The following is a 22,106-nucleotide window of genomic DNA, read 5'->3' as shown; positions in this document are numbered from 1 at the left end:
GATGCAATAGCTTTCAGCTAAAAGTTTCAACATAAAAGATGAAAATGCTATGCAGCGCTTGCATGAAGTTTTCTGTTTCCTGTTTTTATTTTATTCAACAACTGGGATACATTTCAATTTGTGTAACTGCATGTCCCTGTCTCAAAATGAGAACACCCTGTACAGAAGTCCGCTGCCACGCATATAAAATAAAACATCCCGACATAATCCTTCCACCTCCTGAAGCCACAGTCATATTTGATGTGATTATGATCAATGATGCCTTGTTCCACTTTGTTGCTTTATTGGAGCTGAAGTAATTTTTTTTATTTCTAAGTTTCGAAGCATTCATTCAATTCCCAGAGTACATGCTGTCAATTTTCATGATATCAAATCAACAGAGATCTGCCAGTCTCCTGTAAAATGTACAAACACCTTGTTCACATTTAAAAGCTTCTTTCCTAGACACGGGACATGTGATGGCCTATAATTGCCTGGCTGAGAAGCCTGACAGAAGCTAAATAACATGCTGGTACTTGAGTTGTAAAAATCAGACCGTTTAGCAACATAACAACCTGTGACAGGTAACCTTATGTATCTTCAAAAAATCCCCTTTATAGCAATACTGGAAGTTATTTACAGAAGAGAATTTTCAAAGATATATTTCTTTCAGTGATATATAACTGAGAAATTTGAAAAATACTGTAGCACGGTATCATATATATTTATTTAAAGGACACCTGAAGTGAGAGGGATATGGCAGTTGCCTTGCAGTCCTGCTGATCTTTCTGACATCAATAAAGTTTAAATCACACATCTGAAACAAGCATGCAGCTAATCCTGTCAGACTTCAGCCAGAAACACCTGATCTGCATGCTTGTTCTGGGTCTATGGCTAAAAGTATTATAGACAGAAGTTCAGCATGAGAGCCAGGCAATGTGCATTGTTTTAAAGGAAAAAGATATGGCAGCCTCCATATCTCTTTCACGTCAGGTGTGCTTTAAGATTGCAATGGAATCCTCACCTCAATTTGTTGTCAATATTATTTAATTATTTTGTTGTAAAAAGTTACTGTTGTTGTTGCTGTTAGTATTATTACTCATAGAAATGACATTTTTTAACAGTAAGTTTTCTACTGGGCAAAATAAATAGCGTGACAAATATTTCTGCACAGGTAAATGTGATACAATCATCCGTGCATTCCAACATACAGCATTTATATTGTCATGTCCAGGACATATATGGGAGAAACAAGAACAACATCAAGAAACAAGAACAATAGTGTAACTACAGTGTAGCCTTACAGTACAACCAATCCCTACGGATTGATAACTACCGGTAGTAAGATTCAACTGAAAAAGATACAATTAAAAAAGGGCTGCTATGCACCTCATTGTATTACATCTTTAAATCCCATTTATCTAAAAATTTGTGCTCATTTTACAAGAGAAAGAGCAATGGAGATAGAGAGAACAAGAAGGAATTTTACAAGAGAAAGAGCAATGGAGATAGAGAGAACAAGAAGGAATAGAGTGTAGACAAAGAAGAGGTAGTTGAAAAATGGTACAGGAAAGGGTCCAAACCGTCTCCCACAGCCACCATAATCATAGCAATTACACTTTTACACTGATAAAGAACATTGACCAATACACAATGATGTTCAGCTGTAAAAGTCTAATACAGGCACCACTGTTTGCATTCATATTTACCATGTTTGCCAAATCAGTGGTAAGAGCAGTGTATGCTTGAAGAAGAGGCCACTTCCGCTGATCACCATACCTCAAAACTGTTGAAAACCTTCAAGTGATCATGAACTACACATTTGGAAGCATCCATTGCTCATGAGATTTGGCAAACAACACCTACCTGATAACTGCCTGCAATATTAAACACCAATAATGACTGTTGATTTCTGGCATTGCTCCTATATATACTATGTTGCCCAGCTGTAAGAATTGATTTTGCACTGAAAAAATGCCAGTACACAAGTGTCTGAACCTCCACATGAATAACCTTAACCTGTAACATGTATGTGTCCATGCTCGAATAAACCACAAACTAAAGTTTGAAGCCTGTGGAGTGCCTTTTTCTACCGTGTTGGTCACTGTTGGAGTTTCATGTTAGCAGGAGTGGTGGACCTGCAGGAAAAGAGCACCGGCAAGTGCTGCTTAACCTAAATGGCTTGGACTGACCTCCAAGGTGATCATTGAATAACCTTAACCTTTCCTTTACTCAGGCTCACACTTTCTTGTCTCTGCCACAGTCTAAGGACAATTTGCCATGTGTGTATGCAAGAGAAGATGAGCAGCACAAGCAAGCAACTGGCATTTTATCAAGAAAGTAAAGATGACAAAGAGGTCCAAAATGTCAGAAAGCACCTCTACAGATAAGAATGTCAGTCTTCATATGAAAAATGCTACTGATGCTTTAAAGTGATCCCGAAGCTTGGGATCATAATACGATAGTTACCTGAAGAGAGGGAAGCCTCAGGATCCTACTGAGGCTTCCCTCGGTGCTCTTTTGTCCCCCATCGCTGAGCTATGGCTTAGTGCACAAGTGCGCATGCACAGACGGGCTCGCACAGCTACTGCTTGGCCACAATGCAGAAAGAGGAGCTGCACGGCCCCGATATGATTAGCCCCTTGTTGCTAATCTCCTGGGGAGCGGCAGACAGCGACGGGGGACATCAGAGCATTAAGTAAAACCTCAATAGGATCCTGAGGCTCTCCTCTCTTTAGATATCTCATTTTGTTCTCGAGCTTCAGCTTAGGTACAGTTTAAGCCAAGACAACACATAAAATATATGCTCCATTTTCCTTTTTCACTTCCCCAAAAGCCAAAATCTAACACAGTCAATAGGGACTCCAAGACCCTGTAATTACTTTAATATCTACTTGTTTATTTACTTATACAGTGTCATCTTTCATAACAATATACAAAGTGCAATGTAGGCAATAGCCTTTAACAAATACAAACATGGTGCACCAACCAGTGGCGGACATACGGCCGTGCAGGCCGTGCCGCCACACGAGGGCCCCTGAAGTTCCGCTGCTTCAGGGGCCCATTAAGTATTGCAGTTTTTTTTTTTTTATCTTTTATTTTTTTAACCTGGGGGGCCCCGACTCCTGTCCTCCCCCCTCACCTCGGGCCCCCCTCCCCCCTCACCTCGGGCTCCCCCCCTCATGCGGCGGGAGAGCGGAAAATACAGGAAGTCTCCGGCCGGGGCTGCAGCAGACGCTAGAGGGCGGCAGCTGCCGCTTGGTCTCCAACTTGGAGACATATCGGAAACTAAGCAGCAGCTGCCTCTAGCGTCTGCTGCAGCCCAGGCCGGAGACTTCCTGTATTTTCTGCTCTCCCGCCGGCCGCCGCGCATACCGGGAGGGGGGCCCCGAGGTGAGTGAGGGAGGATAGGAGTCGGGCCCCCCACCCGGATAGCTACCCACCCGGCTACCTTACCCACCCACCCGGCTACCTAACCACCCACCCGGCTACCTACCCCGCTACCTAACCACCCACCCGGCTATCTAACCACCCTGCCGGCTACCTACCCATCCACCCGGCTACCTACCCACCCGGCTACCTAGCTACCCACCCGGCTACCTAACCACCCTGCCGGCTACCTACCCGGCTACCTACCCACCCACCCGGCTACCTACCCACCCGGCTACCTAGCTACCCACCCGGCTACCTAACCACCCTGCCGGCTACCTACCTACCCACCCGGCTACCTACCCACCCACCCGGCTACCTACCCACCCACTCGGATACCTAACCACCCACCCGGCTACCTACCCACCCTGCCGGCTACCTACCCACCCACCCGGCTACCTACCCACCCGGCTACCTAGCTACCCACCCGGCTACCTAACCACCCTGCCGGCTACCTACCCGGCTACCTACCCACCCACCCGGCTACCTACCCACCCGGCTACCTAGCTACCCACCCGGCTACCTAACCACCCTGCCGGCTACCTACCTACCCGGCTACCTACCCACCCACCCGGATACCTAACCACCCACCCGGCTACCTACCCACCCACCCGGCTACCTACTCACCCTGCCGGCTACCTACCCACCCACCCGGCTACCTACCCACCCGGCTACCTAGCTACCCACCCGGCTACCTAACCACCCTGCCGGCTACCTACCCGGCTACCTACCCACCCACCCGGCTACCTACCCACCCAGCTACCTAGCTACCCACCCGGCTACCTAACCACCCTGCCAGCTACCTACCTACCCGGCTACCTACCCACCCACCCGGCTACCTACCCACCCACCCGGATACCTAACCACCCACCCGGATACCTAACCACCCACCCGGCCACCTACCCACCCACCCGGCTACCTACCCACCCTGCCGGCTACCTACCCACCCTGCCGGCTACCTACCCACCCGGCTACCTAGCTACCCACCCGGCTACCTAACCACCCTGCCGGCTACCTACCCGGCTACCTACCCACCCACCCGGCTACCTACCCACCCGGCTACCTAGCTACCCACCCGGCTACCTAACCACCCTGCCGGCTACCTACCTACCCGGCTACCTACCCACCCACCCGGCTACCTACACACCCACCCGGCTACCTAACCACCCACCCGGCTACCTAACCACCCACCTGGCTACCTACCCACCCGGATACCTACCTACCCACCCGGCTACCTACCCACCCGGCTACCTAACCACCCTGCCGGTTACCTACCCACCCGGCTACCTACCCACCCACCCGGCTACCTACCCACCCGGATACCTACACACCCACCCGGCTACCTACCCGGCTACCTACCCACCCGGCTACCTACCCACCCGGATACCTAACCACCCACCCAGCTACCTACCCGGCTACCTAACCACCCACCCGGCTACCTACCCGGCTACCTACACACCCACCCGGCTACCTACCCACCAGGCTACCTACCTACCTACCCACCCGGCTACCTACCAACCCACCAGGCTACCTACCCACCCACCCAGCTACCTAACCACCCACCTACCCACCCACCAGGCTACCTACCCACCCGCCTACCCAGCCACCCACCAGGCTACCCACCCGGCTACCCAGCCACCCACCAGGCTACTTACCCACCCGGCTAAGGGCTACCTACCTACCCACCCGGCTGCCTACCTACCTACCCACCAGGCTACCTATCCACCCAACCACCCATGGGAGCTGCGCGCCGGATGGAGGCTGGGACAGGAGGTCTGCTGCTGCAGGTGAGTAAATGTTTTTTTTGTATTATTTATTTTAGCAGGTGTATGTTCTGGGCAGGTCTGCCACATGATTGCGTGTATGTTCTGGGCAGGTCTGCCACATGATTGCATGTATGTTCTGGGCAAATTTGCTACATGATTGCATGTGTTTTCTGGGCAAATCTGCCGACATGATTGCACGTATTTTCTGGGCATATCTGCCGACATGATTGCAGGTATTTTCTGGGCATATCTGCCGACATGATTGCAGGTATTTTCTGGGCATATCTGCCGACATGATTGCACGTATTTTCTGAGCATATCTGCCGACATCATTGCACGTATTTTCTGGGCATATCTGCCGACATCATTGCACGTATTTTCTGGGCATATCTGCCGACATCATTGCACGTATTTTCTGGGCATATCTGCCGACATCATTGCACGTATTTTCTGGGCATATCTGCCGACATCATTGCACGTATTTTCTGGGCATATCTGCCGACATCATTGCACGTATTTTCTGGGCATATCTGCCGACATCATTGCACGTATTTTCTGGGCATATCTGCCGACATCATTGCACGTATTTTCTGGGCATATCTGCCGACATCATTGCACGTATTTTCTGGGCATATCTGCCGACATCATTGCACGTATTTTCTGGGCATATCTGCCGACATCATTGCACGTATTTTCTGGGCATATCTGCCGACATCATTGCACGTATTTTCTGGGCATATCTGCCGACATGATTGAATGTATTTTCTGGGCATATCTGCCGACATGATTGAATGTATGTTCTGGGCAAATCTGCTCACATTATGTGTATTTTCTTGAGAAAACCTGCACAATTATGTGAATTTTCTGGGGAAAGGGTCACCAAAACTTGGGCCCACTGTCTTTGCGTTGCACTTTTCAAGGGAACCTGAGGTGAGAATAATATTGAGGCTGCCATATTTCTCTCCTTTTAAGCAATACCAGTTGCCTGGTTGCCATTCTGGTCCTCTGCCTCTTATTCTTTCAACCATAGACCCTGAACAAGCATGCAGCAGGTCAGGGGTTTCTGACAATATTGTCAGAACTGAGAAGATTAAGCTGCATGCTTGTTGCTGGTGTAATTCAGTTTATTACTGCAGCCAAATAGATCAGCAGGGCCGCCAGGCAACTAGTATTGTTTAAAAGGAAATAAATATGGCAGCCTCCATATCACTCTCACCCAGGGATCACTTTAAATTACAGTTAGCTCCGCCCTTATCCGGTCATTCCCACGCCCATTTTTTGCCGCGGCGCTACGCGCCGCAGGTTCTATCCATGCCCATTTTTTGCCGCGGCTATAGCCGCACCCATTTTTTGCCGCAGGTCAGGGGGGCCCACAATTGATATTTTGCACAGGGGCCCACTGCTGCCTGTGTCCGCCACTGGCACCAACACATGCATAGTTTATGCATACTTAAATAAGAACATAAATAATGCAAATACATTTTTTTGTAGAATCAGTGTGGCTAGCACAAGAAACAATAGCAAAGGACCTTATGAGCTTATGATGAAAAACTGTAGCTGGGAAGGCAGCTGGTCCTTTGACAGCTGTTGCAGGAGGAGACAGATGTAAATATATGTCTGGAGAGTGACTGAGGCAGATTATATGCTTCTCTCAAGAGGTGTGTATTAAAATGAAGTTCCACTTTGTTGGGAAATCAGCCATCCCTTCAGTTCAGCTTTACATATTGTTCAGGTTAGTGGTGCGTATGATTTCAAATTGTTTACCTTGTATAAATTAATTTAATTAGATGCTCAAAGCTCAGCTACTCCACACTGATTGAAAGGCACTCTGCAGGAAGAGGAAAACCCCTGAACCATCGGTACTGAAATTTTTTGCAATATAGAGTACAGATTCTAGATTAAGAACTTTGAAAACATTTTGTTAGCCTTACATTTAAATAGGACATATTTTTGATACCATTAAAATGGAAAAAAATATAAAAAAAAATTACCAAGTTCAATTTTGCCTGCTTTAACCTTTTGGCAGTCATCCCCAAATTACCTAATGGAGGCTGGCTATACTTGGTTTTCCTCCCACCACATATATGCAGAGAGCCACAGGGAGCGCTTTGATGTTTACCTATTCTGGGCAATGATTCAGGGCTCTTCTTCCATCACGGAGTGGGGCTGTATGCAGACATCCTCCTTTGGGTCCTGTTCACATGATATACAGGAGGTGGCAGGCTGGGGGAAGAGGAAAAGTATGAGGCGCTGTAACCTACAAAGGAAAAATAAAAGGGGCAGGGGAAAAAGATTAAACAGAATTTTGCATAGATTTTTAGGAAATTAGACTTTTTGTTCCTTTTGTTCCTGAACAAAACTCCTAATGGCTCGGGTTCTCCATGACTTAACTGGGTACTTCGTGAAACAGCCCATTTGTAACTGAATACAATTTGTTTAATGGCTATGAAGAAGTTATAAGGAAGGCTGATGCTTAGGAAAACCTTGGACATAGAAGACAAAGAGACTAAAAGAAATGGTATGTAGAGTGAGGACTCCTGATAGGATGGTATCTGGAAATGTCTGAGGGAACCACTTATGGAGTATTTTGCAAGTGACCATTAGGAATTTAAACTGGATTCTAAGTGTAATCGGTTAGGTCCTATAATGACTGGCACAGAGAAGCATCAAAGGACTGGATGGAGAGGTTGTTTCAGTTAGTAGAGATTGAACATGTGTTGAAGGTTAAGTGAGATATGATATGATGAGAAATGAGGGTGCACACAAGAAGCGTTCTGTGTTAAGAAGGAATGACTTAGGGATACATTTTTTACATGGCGTTAACAGGAGTTATTTAATGCAAGTCAACATTAGAATTAAATGAGAGTTAAAGAGAAACTGTAACCAAGGATTAAACTTCCACCCAATCAGTAGCTGATACCCCCTTTTCCATGAGAAATATTTTTCTTTTCTCAAATGGATCATCAGGGAGCTCTGTATGGCTGATATTGTGGTGAAACCCCTCCCACAGTGTGATGTCAGGACCATGGTGTTGACATCAAACTTTGGGAGCCTTGTTGCATTGTGAGAAATAACAGTTTTTTCCAACTGCCAAAAAAGCAACTAGCATCTCCTTCCACTGACATCACCTGCCAGCAGTAAAAATGTCACCATATGATAAATGTCAGAATGTAAATGAGGGAGAGGAAAGATTTTACAATGGGCAAACACTGACTAAATCATTTATACATAATTATTGTATTGTAACTTTTTTATAACATTATTTTCATTAGAGTTCCTCTTTAAAGGAAGTGTCCAAGCAAAATAAAAAAAAGATCCACTTACCTGGGGCTTCCTCCAGCCCGTGGCAGCTGTCCTGCGTCCTCGCCGCAGCTCCAGAGGCTCCCGGTCTTCTCCGCTGCAGAACCCGACCTCGCCAGGTCGGGTTCCGGGTCGGCGTCTTCTGCGCTCCACCGCGCGGGTCATGTGATCCGAGCGTCGTCATCAGGAGGGTACTGCGCAGGCACAGTAGTTCTGTGCCTGCGCAGTACCCTCCTGATGATGTCGCACACACCACGTGACCCGCATGGTGGAGCGCAGAAGACGCCGACCCGGAACCCGATTTGGCGAGTTCGGGTTCTGCAGCGTAGAAGACCGGGAGCCTCGGAGCTGCGACGAGGGCACGGGACGGCTGCTGTGGGCTGCAGGAAGCCCCAGGTAAGTGGATCTTTTCAAATCTTTTCAAGGGTCAAACATTGGCTAAGGCAGATGGCTTGGTGGGTTGAGGTTATTAGAGTGTTATCAACATTCATACTAATTTCATTAGGGAAACAGAACAGAACAGTGGAAAAGCAGCAGGCTTTTTAAACTTCCCCTAAAGTGATCCTGTGATGAAGTGCTTTGAATCCAAATAGACATCAGATATAATTATTACTTAATGGAGAGAATGCCTTCTAAAAAATGCAAAAGACCAACCATTGCAAAGCAAGTTAGGGATGACTAGAGGAGCCCAAACTGTGTATATGTACTAAAAACACATGCAGGTAATGAGGGTAAGTCAGTCCTACCGTCATGCAGTAATAACGATTACAATGTTTTTAAACCATCTCTTCTCTTTTGCTGCTTTTCCTACATTTAGTTTGTTGTGACTGCATATTGGGGAGCTGCAATCTGGGGTGAGTGGCTTGATCCTGTGCATTGTACTACTGCTTGGTTTAGAGATTGTTTAAAAACATTGTAATAATTATTACTGCATGAATGTAAGAATGACTGACCCAAATTACCTGCATATGTGTTTTTTGTACATATACCCAGTTTGGGCTCCTCCTGCCATCCCTAAGTTACTTTAACTACCCTGTAAAGGGGTTATCACTGCAGAATTAATCCCTGGAGCAGCAACCACCAACTCCAACCCACAAGGGGGGACGGTACTTCCCCACATACTCTTCCAAGTGCTTTCAGCAACTCTACTTTGTGAGTATATCCATACTACCTCCATATTTATACCCTTATTGCCCAATCGATATTACACCAGATTGTGCTCCCAGTGTCCCTGTGTGTTTTTTCTTTACATGGGTTTGGACATTAGTGCAAAAGACCCATCATCGCTTCACATAGGTAATTCTCTAGTAATGCAAAGATTAATGGGGTTTATGTGCAATGCACACCACATTATCTGAGCATATCAAAAGGTAACCAGAGTGACTAAGGGAGTGTATGTGCAAATGTAAGTAACAAATATACCATCAACTTTAAACAGCAATCATTAGAAGGGTTTTGGAACAGCACCCATGAAAAGGAGAGCGTGTGCCCAAGCTTGCAGCATTCCACACCACTGGAGCTGTCACATCGAAATCCCAGTTGAAGCAGGCACCACCAATGTAAATTATAGGCTCTTTATTGGTCACATAATTTAAAAGGTCTTTTTTGTGAATTTAAAAAGCGGTGGGAGTGTTGTGTCCTGATAGTTGGTACTTTGGATGTTTTTTAGTTCCCCATCAGGTCCTCCACGCTGAGAGGGTTTTGCTATTGGACGATTCAAACGCTGATCACTGATTGGTTCACATATTGCATATAAGGTGTGGTGAAATGCTGATGTGTGTATTGCAGATTTGACAACTTGACAAAGAGCTTGGAAGCTCGAAACAGCGGTCTGTCGTTGTATAGCTGCTTTTAAATTATGTTGTATAGCTGCTTTTAAATTATATGACCAATAAAGAGCCTATAATTTACATTGGTGGTGCCTACCATCAACTTTAAAAGATGATGTATCATTTTCTTAAAAAGACAATGATAAATGATTAAAAAGCGAGATGTTCAAACCACCATTTACAACTGGCATTTAGTCGCCTCACATATTCTACCCCCCACCCACCCTTTCCCCATCAATTGAGCAAGTCTTAGTGGTTGCAGCTTTCAAGCTCTTTAAACCTCATAGGTAAAACACACTATACCAGTGATAAGAACACTAAGGCCCTGTTTACACTTAGGCCTCAATTCACTAAGATCATGCTGGAGATAATAAGGCAAGAGAAAACTTACCTCCACACAGTGAGAGAGTTATCTTATCTCTTCATTCCTTACGTTACCTCCTCTGTAGTTAAGTTACCTCCTCTGTAGTTAAGTTACCTCCTCTGTAGTTAATTTACCTCCTCTGTAGTTATTTTCACACACAGTTAATTAACAGCCTGTCTTTAACTCTGGAGTTATTTTAAGGATTGAAGAGTTAACTTAAAGACAGAAGAGTTAACTTTAGGTTTGCCTAAGGTAAAATGTTTCCTGAATACTACATGCCTTATCACCATGGTAACAACTCTAGAAGAGTTATTAAAGACAGGAGATAAGCTTAGTGAATTGAGGCCTTAATCAGTTGCTCTCAGTTATAACTGAAAGGACAAATGATTTTCAAAGTAATACCTATGTTTTCCTATGGCACAGTTCCCACTATACACGTTTTAACTGAAAGTGAAAGCTTTTTCACAATGCACTGCTATGGACAAAACGCGTACCAATGTGTACTAGTGCATACTACTAACGCACACTAATGTATACCAACTGATTAAGTGTAAAAGAGCCCTAACATACATTCAGAGACATGTGAACATACTGATCAATTTCATGCACATTTCTATAATAGCTCATTCCAAGAGTGTAGAGTTGGTGGATGATTGCTTATGATGTCATTGGCTCAGACCATGTCAACAACTCTAGAAAGTTACACAACCCCACTGTGCACCCAACCACATACTAATAACACCCCCATTTACACACACCCAGAGACTTACAATGGCATAGAAAAAGCTTTTGGGCTCAAACATAAGTTTGAACCTCCAACCAAACACTTCCCTTAGTACAAGATAAAGGGGAAGAGCCGCCCAGGTAGAATAAAATACATTAAAAACAAATAAAAATAGAAAAAGGTAGGTGGCTTACCTCAATGAAGGCAAATTTATATGACAGATGAATTAGTATTATTATAAAGCACTGGCAACACATTTCGTCGGTATGTGCCCACTTCCTCAGGCCAAGTAAAAGTGCCATTTTTCTATTTTTATTTGTTTTAACGTATTTTATTCCACCTGGGCACCTTTGATGTCAGAGATTAGGGTTTGAATCCTGGCTGGTGGCAGCACCATTTCAGTAAGGAATCCTTAAACAAGACTCCCTGATGCTCAAGGATGGCCTACTGAGTGTGCAATGGAGAAACAAAGAAGGTGTGTGCTAGATCAGGAATCAACTGCTTATAAAGGCTGCAGAAATGTCTTTCAACTAATTAAAATGCAAATTGCACCTTCTTGCCAGAATTTGCAGTAACTAACCTGCTATTTCCTGCAGTAGGTTGCCTACTGAGTGGCTTCAGCTCTCAAGTGGTTTTATTTCTGAAAATGAAAAGTGGTATCCAAGGGTTATTGTTTACATATTAAACCATTTGTTTTTCTATAACAGACAACACACATATTACAGAGACCTCTGAACATGCTGCTCAATTTTACACACATTATTACAGTTAATATTTCATACAATACACACACAATTCCTACATGTATTGCACATGAATAAGGGCCTGAGCACACTGTCACTTTGGTCTGCAGTGCAGGTGACCAGACGTAATGCAAATGCATGGCATCAGCGTTGCTCTCTTTTGCAGCATAGACTGAAGGGAGCAATGATGTGTTGTGCATAGAAATACATGCACATGCGCATAAGTGTGCCCTTAAATATCACAGTTTGGTTCATGTTGCTGAAATCTGCTGAGCACGGAGAATGTGTGCTCAGAACACACTAGGTTTCTGATTGCAGCCAGCAGCCAAGCAAGTAAGATGCCCTCTCACTATATGAGTAGTGAGATGAGCACCTTATAGTCTCCTTCTAATGAGCAGTAGTCTGAGCAAGATGAGCTGCAAGTCAAAAGATACAGTAAGTAGTAGGGTGTACTGATTATTGTTAAGTTTTTGTATGTATGCTTTCCATTTGTGTTTAGTTATGCCATTGGGATTGCATATTGTGGTGTTTGATACATTTTCCTCATTCACTTAACCACGTTTTTGAAATTAGAAAGCCTTTCCTTATGATTCTCAGTAAAATAATGTTATTTTGCTTAGAGGAAAAAAAGACAATTAAACATTTTGTTGATGATACTCACACACAGTTTTACCCTTTCTACTCCAGCCAGGCACCAAATTCAATTTCATAACACAAAATAAATAAGTAAAAGAAGTCATACATTCATTGAGTTTTGATTGATCGACAGAACAATTTTTTTTCAATTAATATGTAAATCGAGAGGAAATCAATCTGCATGTAATTGCTAGGGCTCCAATTCTGTAAAGATGCATTGTGGACTGTTACCTAGCAATGCATCTGTACAGCACTGGGGTCTCCAGACTGTGTGCTCTAACAATCCCATCCAATCGCTACAGACGCACAGGCTGGAGATAATAGCGTGCTACAAGCACAACTAGTATTGAAATATGGCATATAGGTTATCATTTTAACCAGGATAAGTCATATATATATAAACATATAACTTTGATGGCTCAAGTGATAAAAAATAGTTATTGTTGTATAAGTAGCGCCAAAACTGTCAGGAACTTTGAGGCCCCTTTCACACTAGAGCGTTTCCATTGCATTTCCTTACCCATTTTTATCGCAGAGTCATGCTAAAGCAATGAAAGTCTATGGGAAATTTCCTACCTGATGCGGTGTGATGCGGTGGGCCTGAAGTATTGCTTCTGACGCAAACCCATTGACTTGAAATCACGTAAGTCAATGGCGCTGCAGATATTTTAAACTGTTTTGCATTCATGTTGCGGTGAGCATGCACAGAAGCATATTTTTTCAATACACTTCTTTGCAATTCGTATTTCCACCACACGAAGTGAGCACAAGAGAGCCTCACTTATAGCTCATCCGATCGCAATGCAACTAAAACGCAGGCTGCTAATGTGAAACCGGCCTAATGTATAAAGAGGCCTGGTACCTGAAGTGTTTATGTATTTATTGCCTTATGTAAAACAATCTTACTGAGGCCCATAGTTCTATTTCTCACCATATGGGCCCAAAGGAAAAGTTGGCAACATACTTAGTAGTTCAATACCGGAGCATCATCTCCTCTTAATATCTATTTATTATGGATGTGTTGCTCATAGTTCATGCAGACTAATCCAATCATTACTGGATATGATACCTCATTTTTCTATGTATCACTAGAGTGCAATCTTTTTTTCTAATAATAAACTGCTGTTTATTCGCTTGACAGTGAAGACAAGAAGTACTGGCAATTTAAAAAATGGTAATTAAAATATAAAAGGAAGTGTTAGCTTTCTATATAGTGTTATTTAATCTGTTTTTCTCATCAGGCTTTTCATTTGGTTCTGTTTTGACAAACTAAAGCACAACTTTAATTTTTAATGTCATAATTCATATGCATCTTGTCTCGCAAACTCAGAGATGTTTTATGAAATGCTGTTTTTATGTTTTCATCCTGCTTTTGAATATAACATTAATGCAGCCATTTCACCGATGACTCCTCAGGCAAAGTATGTATAAATAGTTGTGGGTTTTAATAGGACATGCAATTATTTTGAACATCAATCTCTCATAAAGCATAAATTGCCTGGCCCTGTCACTGACATTACTTTACATAATAGTAAAATGGGTGACAAGCGAATATTTGTTAGAAAAAGAATGATTTAGCATGGTGAGAAATTATAACTCTTCTGACACGAGACACTTTTCTGAACGTAAAAAAAAAAAATTAAGCTATGCTGCATATAGAGGTATATTTTACGTGGTGTGAATGACTAATTGCCACAATCACCTGTTTTATTAGATTCAAACTGTCAGAAATATTGTTGGATCTCTATTTTATTCCATTACAGTTTTGCCATGCACTAAACCAAGTGAATGGGAAAGTGTGGTGAAATAGTGCATAGCAGTCTTGTCTTGCAGTGCAAGAGTCCAGATCATGGCCAGGGCATTATCTGTATGGAATTTGCACATTTTTACAGTTACTTCAGGCACTGCAGCTTCTATAAATGTGCCAAGAGCATACTGATAGGTTTATCGGACTTCCTAAAACTGTCTAAAGTCTATGGTATAGGGATGCTCATTCAGATTCTGTGTAAATGCAATGCGGAAATTCCATTTCTGCAGCGAAATGCGGAAAGCAGTACTAGTGCGGTAAGTGGATTTTCGCGGAAAACATGAACATTTCCGTGAAAAATACGCTTACCGCTATGTTAACTTTAACCACTTGAGGACCGCGGTGCTAAACCCCCCTAAAGACCAGGCCATGTTTTACTAATTGGGCCACTGCAGCTTTAAGGCCTCGCTGCAGGGCCGCACAACTCAGCACATAATTGATTCCCTTCCCTTTTCTCCCCACCAACAGAGAGATCTGATTGCTCCCCCTTTGTTGTTTTTTTTATATAAATATTTATTTTATTAATTTTGGAATACATTTACTTATTTTTTTTATTTATTTTATATTCCCTCCTCCTTCCCTCCACCTCCCAGCCAATCAGCATGATCAGCTGTCATAGGCTTCAGCCGATCACTTCCCTGCCTACAGTACAATGATGCCTTAGATTGCAGAGCTGTACCAAGTTATTAGATGGTGGTTTCTCCATCTAACAGTCTTAACTGGGAGACTGAAAGTGGAGATGCGCGCGCATTGGTGCGCATGATTTCCTGTTAGCCCCATTGAAGGCCATTCACGCCAATTGGCGTGGAGTGGTCTTGGGGCTGCTGCCGCATTCACGCCAATTGGCGTGGAGCGGACGGCAAGTAGTTAACATAGATTTTTTGTACAAAACTACAGGGTCTTTTTAAATTAATTTTTACTCTTCTCCTTAACATACCCTACAAATTTGGTGTTTCTAGCACCTACGAGGGCTTTACTATTAAAGGGGCACTATAGCGAAAACTTTTTAAATTTAAAATACGTGCAAACATATATAAATAAGAAGTACGTTTTTTTCAGAGTAAAATAAGCCATACATTAATTTTCTCCTATGTTGCTGTCACTTACAGTAGGTAGTAGAAATCTGACAGAAGCAACAGGTTTTGGACTAGTCCATCTCTTCATAGGGGCTCATTATTTTACTCTGGAAAAAATGTACTTCTCATTTGTATATGTGTGCACATATTTTAAATTTTAAATTTTTCACCATAGTGCCCCTTTAACCACAAAAGTTGGCTGCCATTGACTGTAATGTTAAATGCGTAAAATCCGCATTACCAATATGCGGTCATTTCATGACAATCAGAAGACTCAGAATGAATAAGCCAATCAGAGAATGTGGATTTAGTTTGACATTTCCACATTCTCTGATTGGCTTATTCATTCTGCTTCTTCTGATTGGCTTAAAATTACCGTTTATCGGTAATGCAGATTTTTCACATTTAACATTACAGTTAATGGCCGTCGACTTTAGTGGCTAATAGCAAAGCCCCGTAGGAGTGAGAAACACGAAATTTGCAGGTACATTTTCAAAAAACCCTGTAGTTTTTGAGAAAATCTGTGTTACAGTTAACATAGTGATAAGCAGATTTTCCATGAAAATTTTTGCATTTTCCTTGAAAATTCACTTACCGCACTAGTAATACCACTTTCCGCATTTCGATGCGGAAATGTGATTTGCGAGTGCAAACAATTTTTTTTTTCAAAAAGACCTTGTAGGTTTTGAGAAAATCAACGTTGAAGTTGATGGAAATTTTTCTGCGGAAATCCGTATCAGAATGCAGAAATTGGCAGTGGAAAGCGGTAGCGGTAATTGGCAATATTTCCACTATGGTAGGAATATTGGACATGCTGGAGACTTTAAATTGGGGAAATATCAACTTGAAATTAGTTAAATTCTTTGTAGTAATACTGGGTAGAAAGAGGAAAGTGCAAAGTGCAAAGTAGTAATACTGGGTGGAAAGGGGAAAGTGCAAAGTCAGGGGTGGTGGTGGAGGAGAGATGCTGGGACATTTAAAGTGAGCCTGGAGCAAATTTTAAATAAACAGATACTTCCTTAAGGAGGGGAAAGGCTCTGGGTTCTATAGAGCCTACCTCTTCCTCTCCTGATTCCCTCATTCCAGCGCTGTCACCCCCATTAGCAGTCTCTAACCAATGGGTCAAAGACTACTCTCTTCCACTGCGGGAGGATTTGGATGTCTTCTGGAGCCCAAGTGCTCCTGAAGATGGGTGGCTTGGTAGTGTGCATGTACCAGCATGCTCTCTCATGCACTCGTGTATGCGCAGTACAGACCCGCTCGTCTTTGGGAGCCTTGTGCTCCCAAAGACTTCTGAAGCCCCCCACAGTGGGATATTTGAACAGGGGAGACATCATTGGAACAAGGGGACTGTGAGAAGAACGTGGAGGCTCAATAGGAAACAGAGCATTCCCTCTCCTTAGCTAAGAATCTGTTTTTTTTATTTCAAAATCACTTCAGCAGACCTCAAGTGTAAAAGTAAAATGCACATTGTCCGTATTTATAGCAGAAGTTATAATAAAGTGATATTAAAAAAAAAGTTTAAATACTGACCTTCTGTGCCACAGAATACAGGTTTTACTGCTCTACCCCCACCTCCTGCTGAAAAACTGCCACAGCAGTTTTTTGCCCTTGCATTTGCAAAGCCCACTAACGGATCATGACTCATGTCTTATGGGAAGTGTCTCTCAGAGAAGCCTAGTAGATGTGGCATAAGAGGTACTGTGCTTTTGCATGTGGCAATGACACAGCCTGCGACAGAGAGAAGAGGTAAAGAGAAAAGCAGTGAAGTGCCAGTTATAGTCTGAGGATGTACAGAGCTGCCATAGCGCTTCCCTATTGTTTAATATAGAAATCAGCCATTTTTAAATTGGGTGTAAAAAGAGGGGGACCAGCATCATAAGATTTATTCCGCTTTTCTTATTTTGGAATGTACCGAATTTTTTGGACTATAAGACGCTCCGGACTATAAGACGCACCTGGGTTTAGAGGACAAAAATCAGGAGAAAAAAATCTTATAAACCTGGTGCATCTATAGTGCAGGGGTGTCTTGTAGACCCTTTTCCCCCCCAAGCTGTCCTTGTCTAAGCTTCAGTGCCCATCTACACTAACCCCTGCTGCCCCTGACAGCTAGACCAAGTACCCTACACTAACCCCCATGCCCAACCAGTAACCTTGTGCTACACTACACTAGTCCCTGATGCCCCCACCAGTAGCTACACTATATACTACACTAACCCGCCCCTGTTGCCAGACCAGTAAACTTACTCTGCACTACACTAGTCCCTGATGTCCCCCCCACTTTCTACTCTACACTATACAACCCCACCCCTGCTGCCCCACCATTTACACTACACAGTATTACATTAAATTAACATCTGCCTCCCCCAGAAGCTACACTTACTAAACATAAACATTACAAAGTGGATGATCTCAACACATTGACAGAAGGCTTCTTGGTGTAGGTCAACAGTAGTGTTGGGCGAACAGTGCTCACCACTGTTCGGGTTCTGCAGAACATCACCCTGTTCGGGTGATGTTCGAGTTCCGCCGAACACCTGATGGTGTTCGGCCAAACCGTTCGGCCATATGGCCGAACTAAGAGCGCATGGCCGAACGTTCCCCGAACTTTTGGCTAGCGCTGTGATTGGCCGAATGGGTCACGTGGTTCGGACCCGAACGCGCTCCGATTGGCCGAACGGGTCACGTGGTTCGGGTAAATAAATACCCGATCCACCTCCAGCCAGGCTAGCCAGGGTCCCCCCAGTCATTGTGTTGCTGCTGGGAACAGTAGTACACCGCTCACCCACACTATATAGCATTGTGTTTACTGCCACTCTGTGTCTCTGCTGGGAACAGTAGTACACTGCTCACCCGCCACTGTATAGCATTGTGCTCTGTGTCGCTGCTGGGAATAGTAGTACACCGCTCACCCACCACTGTATAGCATTGTGTTTACTGCCACTCTGTGTCTCTGCTGGGAACAGTAGTACACCGCTCACCCACCACTGTATAGCATTGTGCTCTGTGTCGCTGCTGGGAACAGTAGTACACCGCTCACCCACCACTGTATAGCATTGTGTTTACTGCCACTCTGTGTCTCTGCTGGGAACAGTAGTACACCGCTCACCCACCACTGTATAGCATTGTGCTCTGTGTCGCTGCTGGGAATAGTAGTACACCGCTCACCCACCACTGTATAGGATTGTGTTTACTGCCACTCTGTGTCTCTGCTGGGAACAGTAGTACACCGCTCACCCACCACTGTATAGCGTTGTGCTCTGTGTCGCTGCTGGGAATAGTAGTACACCGCTCACCCACCACTGTATAGCATTGTGTTTACTGCCACTCTGTGTCTCTGCTGGGAACAGTAGTACACCACTCACCCACCACTGTATAGCATTGTGCTCTGTGTCGCTGCTGAGAACAGTAGTACACCGCTCACCCACCACTGTATAGCATTGTGTTTACTGCCACTCTGTGTCTCTGCTGGGAACAGTAGTACACCGCTCACCCACCACTGTATAGCATTGTGCTCTGTGTCGCTGCTGGGAATAGTAGTACACTGCTCACCCACCACTGTATAGCATTGTGCTCTGTGTCGCTGCTGGGAACAGTCGTACACCGCTCACCCACCACTGTATAGCATTGTGCTCTGTGTCGCTGCTGGGAACAGTAGTACACCGCTCACCCACCACTGTGTAGCATTGTGCTCTGTGTCGCTGCTGGGAACAGTAGTACACCACTCACCCACCACTGTATAGCATTGTGCTCTGTGTCGCTGCTGGGAACAGTAGTACACCGCTCACCCACCACTGTATAGCATTGTGCTCTGTGTCGCTGCTGGGAACAGTAGTATACCGTTCACCCACCACTGTATAGCATTGTGCTCTGTGTCGCTGCTGGGAACAGTAGTACACCGCTCACCCACCACTGTATAGCATTGTGCTCTGTGTCGCTGCTGGGAACAGTAGTACACCGCTCACCCACCACTGTATAGCATTGTGCTCTGTGTCGCTGCTGGGAACAGTAGTACACCGCTCACCCACCACTGTATAGCATTGTGCTCTGTGTCGCTGCTGGGAACAGTAGTACACCGCTCACCCACACTATATAGCATTGTGTTTACTGCCACTCTGTGTACACCGCTCACCCACCACTGTATAGCATTGTGTTTACTGCCACTCTGTGTCTCTGCTGGGAACAGTAGTACACCGCTCACCCACCACTGTATAGCATTGTGCTCTGTGTCTCTGCTGGGAATAGTAGTACACCGCTCACCCACCACTGTATAGCATTGTGCTCTGTGTCGCTGCTGGGAACAGTAGTACACCGCTCACCCACCACTGTATAGCATTGTGCTCTGTGTCGCTGCTGGGAACAGTAGTACACCGCTCACCCACCACTGTATAGCATTGTGCTCTGTGTCGCTGCTGGGAACAATAGTACACCGCTCACCCACCACTGTATAGCAGTGTGCTCTGTGTCGCTGCTGGGAACAGTAGTACACCACTCACCCACACTATATAGCATTGTGTTTACTGCCACTCTGTGTACACCGCTCACCCACCACTGTATAGCATTGTGTTTACTGCCACTCTGTGTCTCTGCTGGGAACAGTAGTACACCGCTCACCCGCCATTGTATAGCATTTCTGTACTGCCACTGTACTGCTGCCAGTCAGCGTGTACTTTAAGGATAAGTGAAATGAAGAAGAAATCCTGTGAAAGAGGGAGGGGCAAGGGAAGAGGTGTTTCCCCTGACGGTTCACGTACAGGCCACAGTGGAGCACCGAAGAAAACACACTCAATACCGCCCATGTTGTCCAAGAAATCAACCCTCACAAATCCAAAAGAACAGGACCAGATAATTAATTGGATCGCCTGGAGAAGATGGTCAAGGACTACATGTCAGATGGCGTAGCTGTGTTGAACAATCCATCTGCACCCTTCAACTATTGGGTATCGAAGCTAGACACCTGGCACGAACTGGCAATGTACGCAATAGAGGTGCTGGGATGCCCGGCAGCCAGCGTTATGTCGGAACACTGTTTCAGTGCTGCCGGAGTTATCGTCACAGATCGGCGTATCCGCCTCTCCACAGAAAATGCAGACCGTCTGACTCAAATTAAAATGAATCAATCCTGGATTGGAAACGACTACGCAACACTCCTGGACCCCAACCAAGTAACATGAACAATGAACATCTGTGATGGGTTAGCGTTACCGGTCCCTTTTCCTGGAACCTCTCATCTGTATTACATTTATGACTGCATGCCGACAAAAAGCAAATTGCTATCCGCACGCTTCTTGTCCTCATGCAAGGCCTGGGTTGTTGTGTCTCAAAGCGTGGCCTTCTCCTCCTGCGCCGCCCTCCTCCTGTTCCATCACGTGTGCTGCTGCTGGGTTAGCGTTACTGGTCCCTTTTCCTGGAACCTCTCATCTGTATTACATTTATGACTGCATGCCGACAAAAAGCAAATTGCTATCCGCACACTTTTTGTCCTCATGCAAGGCCTGGGTTGTTGTGTCTCAAAGCGTGGCCTTCTCCTCCTGCGCCGCCCTCCTCCTGTTCCATCACGTGTGCTGCTGCTGAGTTAGCGTTACCGGTCCCTTTTCCTGGAACCTCTCATCTGTATTACATTTATGACTGCATGCCGACAAAAAGCATGTTACCTGTGCAAAGAAAACAGACATTTCCCGCATTTAAAAGACAGTTTTCCCTTTGAAACTTTAAAATCGATTTTCTCAAAAACTATAAGCTCTTTTTGCTAAATTTTTTTCCTCTTGTACCCACTCCCAAGGTGCACATACCCTGTAAATTTGGGGTATGTAGCATGTAAGGAGGCTTTACAAAGCACGAAAGTTCGGGTCCCCATTGACTTCCATTATGTTCGTGTAAGGCTTGGTGGTGTATTCTCCACAGTCAGCATGCAACACATGAGCTGACGTGAAGGAGGTACACACACTAGCACACGGAAACAGGCTATCCCTAGTATAGTGGAGGGGAGGACTGACTCCAATAGGAGATTGTGGCGCACAGAGCCGGTGCAGATCCGACAGCCACAAACAATACTTTTGCGATAACGTCTCAGTGCAAGGTAGCGCTGAGCGCATAAACCAAAACAGAGGAGATCAGGACAGGTAGACAGAATGAACGCTTGCTAGCTGGCCGCTACTTAGCGTCCACAACAAGACAGACTGGAATGAGGCAGGCAATGTGTTGCAGCGATGGTGTGCCTCACAAAGACAGGACAGGATAGTTAGGAAATAGCAGGATCAAGATAGATGAACGTAACACAGACAAAAATACAATAAGTATGCTTTCCTAGCGTATTACAATTACAGCTATCAATGAAACTATTTGTAACGTCTGACTAACATATGTATATATCGGCAATGAACCGATATATGACATAAGCAGGAACACTGACTAGGACTGGAGCAATACAGGGAACAGGACTCAGAAGAAATC

The 22,106-nt window shown here is 44.7% G+C and overlaps 1 protein-coding gene across 3 annotated transcripts in view; it reads left to right on the top strand.

Annotated features, from left to right (window-relative positions):
- The window catches only part of LOC137551591 (uncharacterized), a 261,627-nt gene that overhangs the window by 62,029 nt on the left and 177,492 nt on the right, over positions 1-22,106 (top strand). The gene's annotated exons all lie outside the window — the stretch shown is intronic.

The sequence above is a fragment of the Hyperolius riggenbachi genome, chromosome 1, assembly GCF_040937935.1.
Source record: "Hyperolius riggenbachi isolate aHypRig1 chromosome 1, aHypRig1.pri, whole genome shotgun sequence".
Taxonomy (NCBI): domain Eukaryota; kingdom Metazoa; phylum Chordata; class Amphibia; order Anura; family Hyperoliidae; genus Hyperolius; species Hyperolius riggenbachi.
The sequence above is the reverse complement of the archived record's forward strand: the minus strand, read 5'-3'. Positions and strand labels throughout refer to the sequence as shown.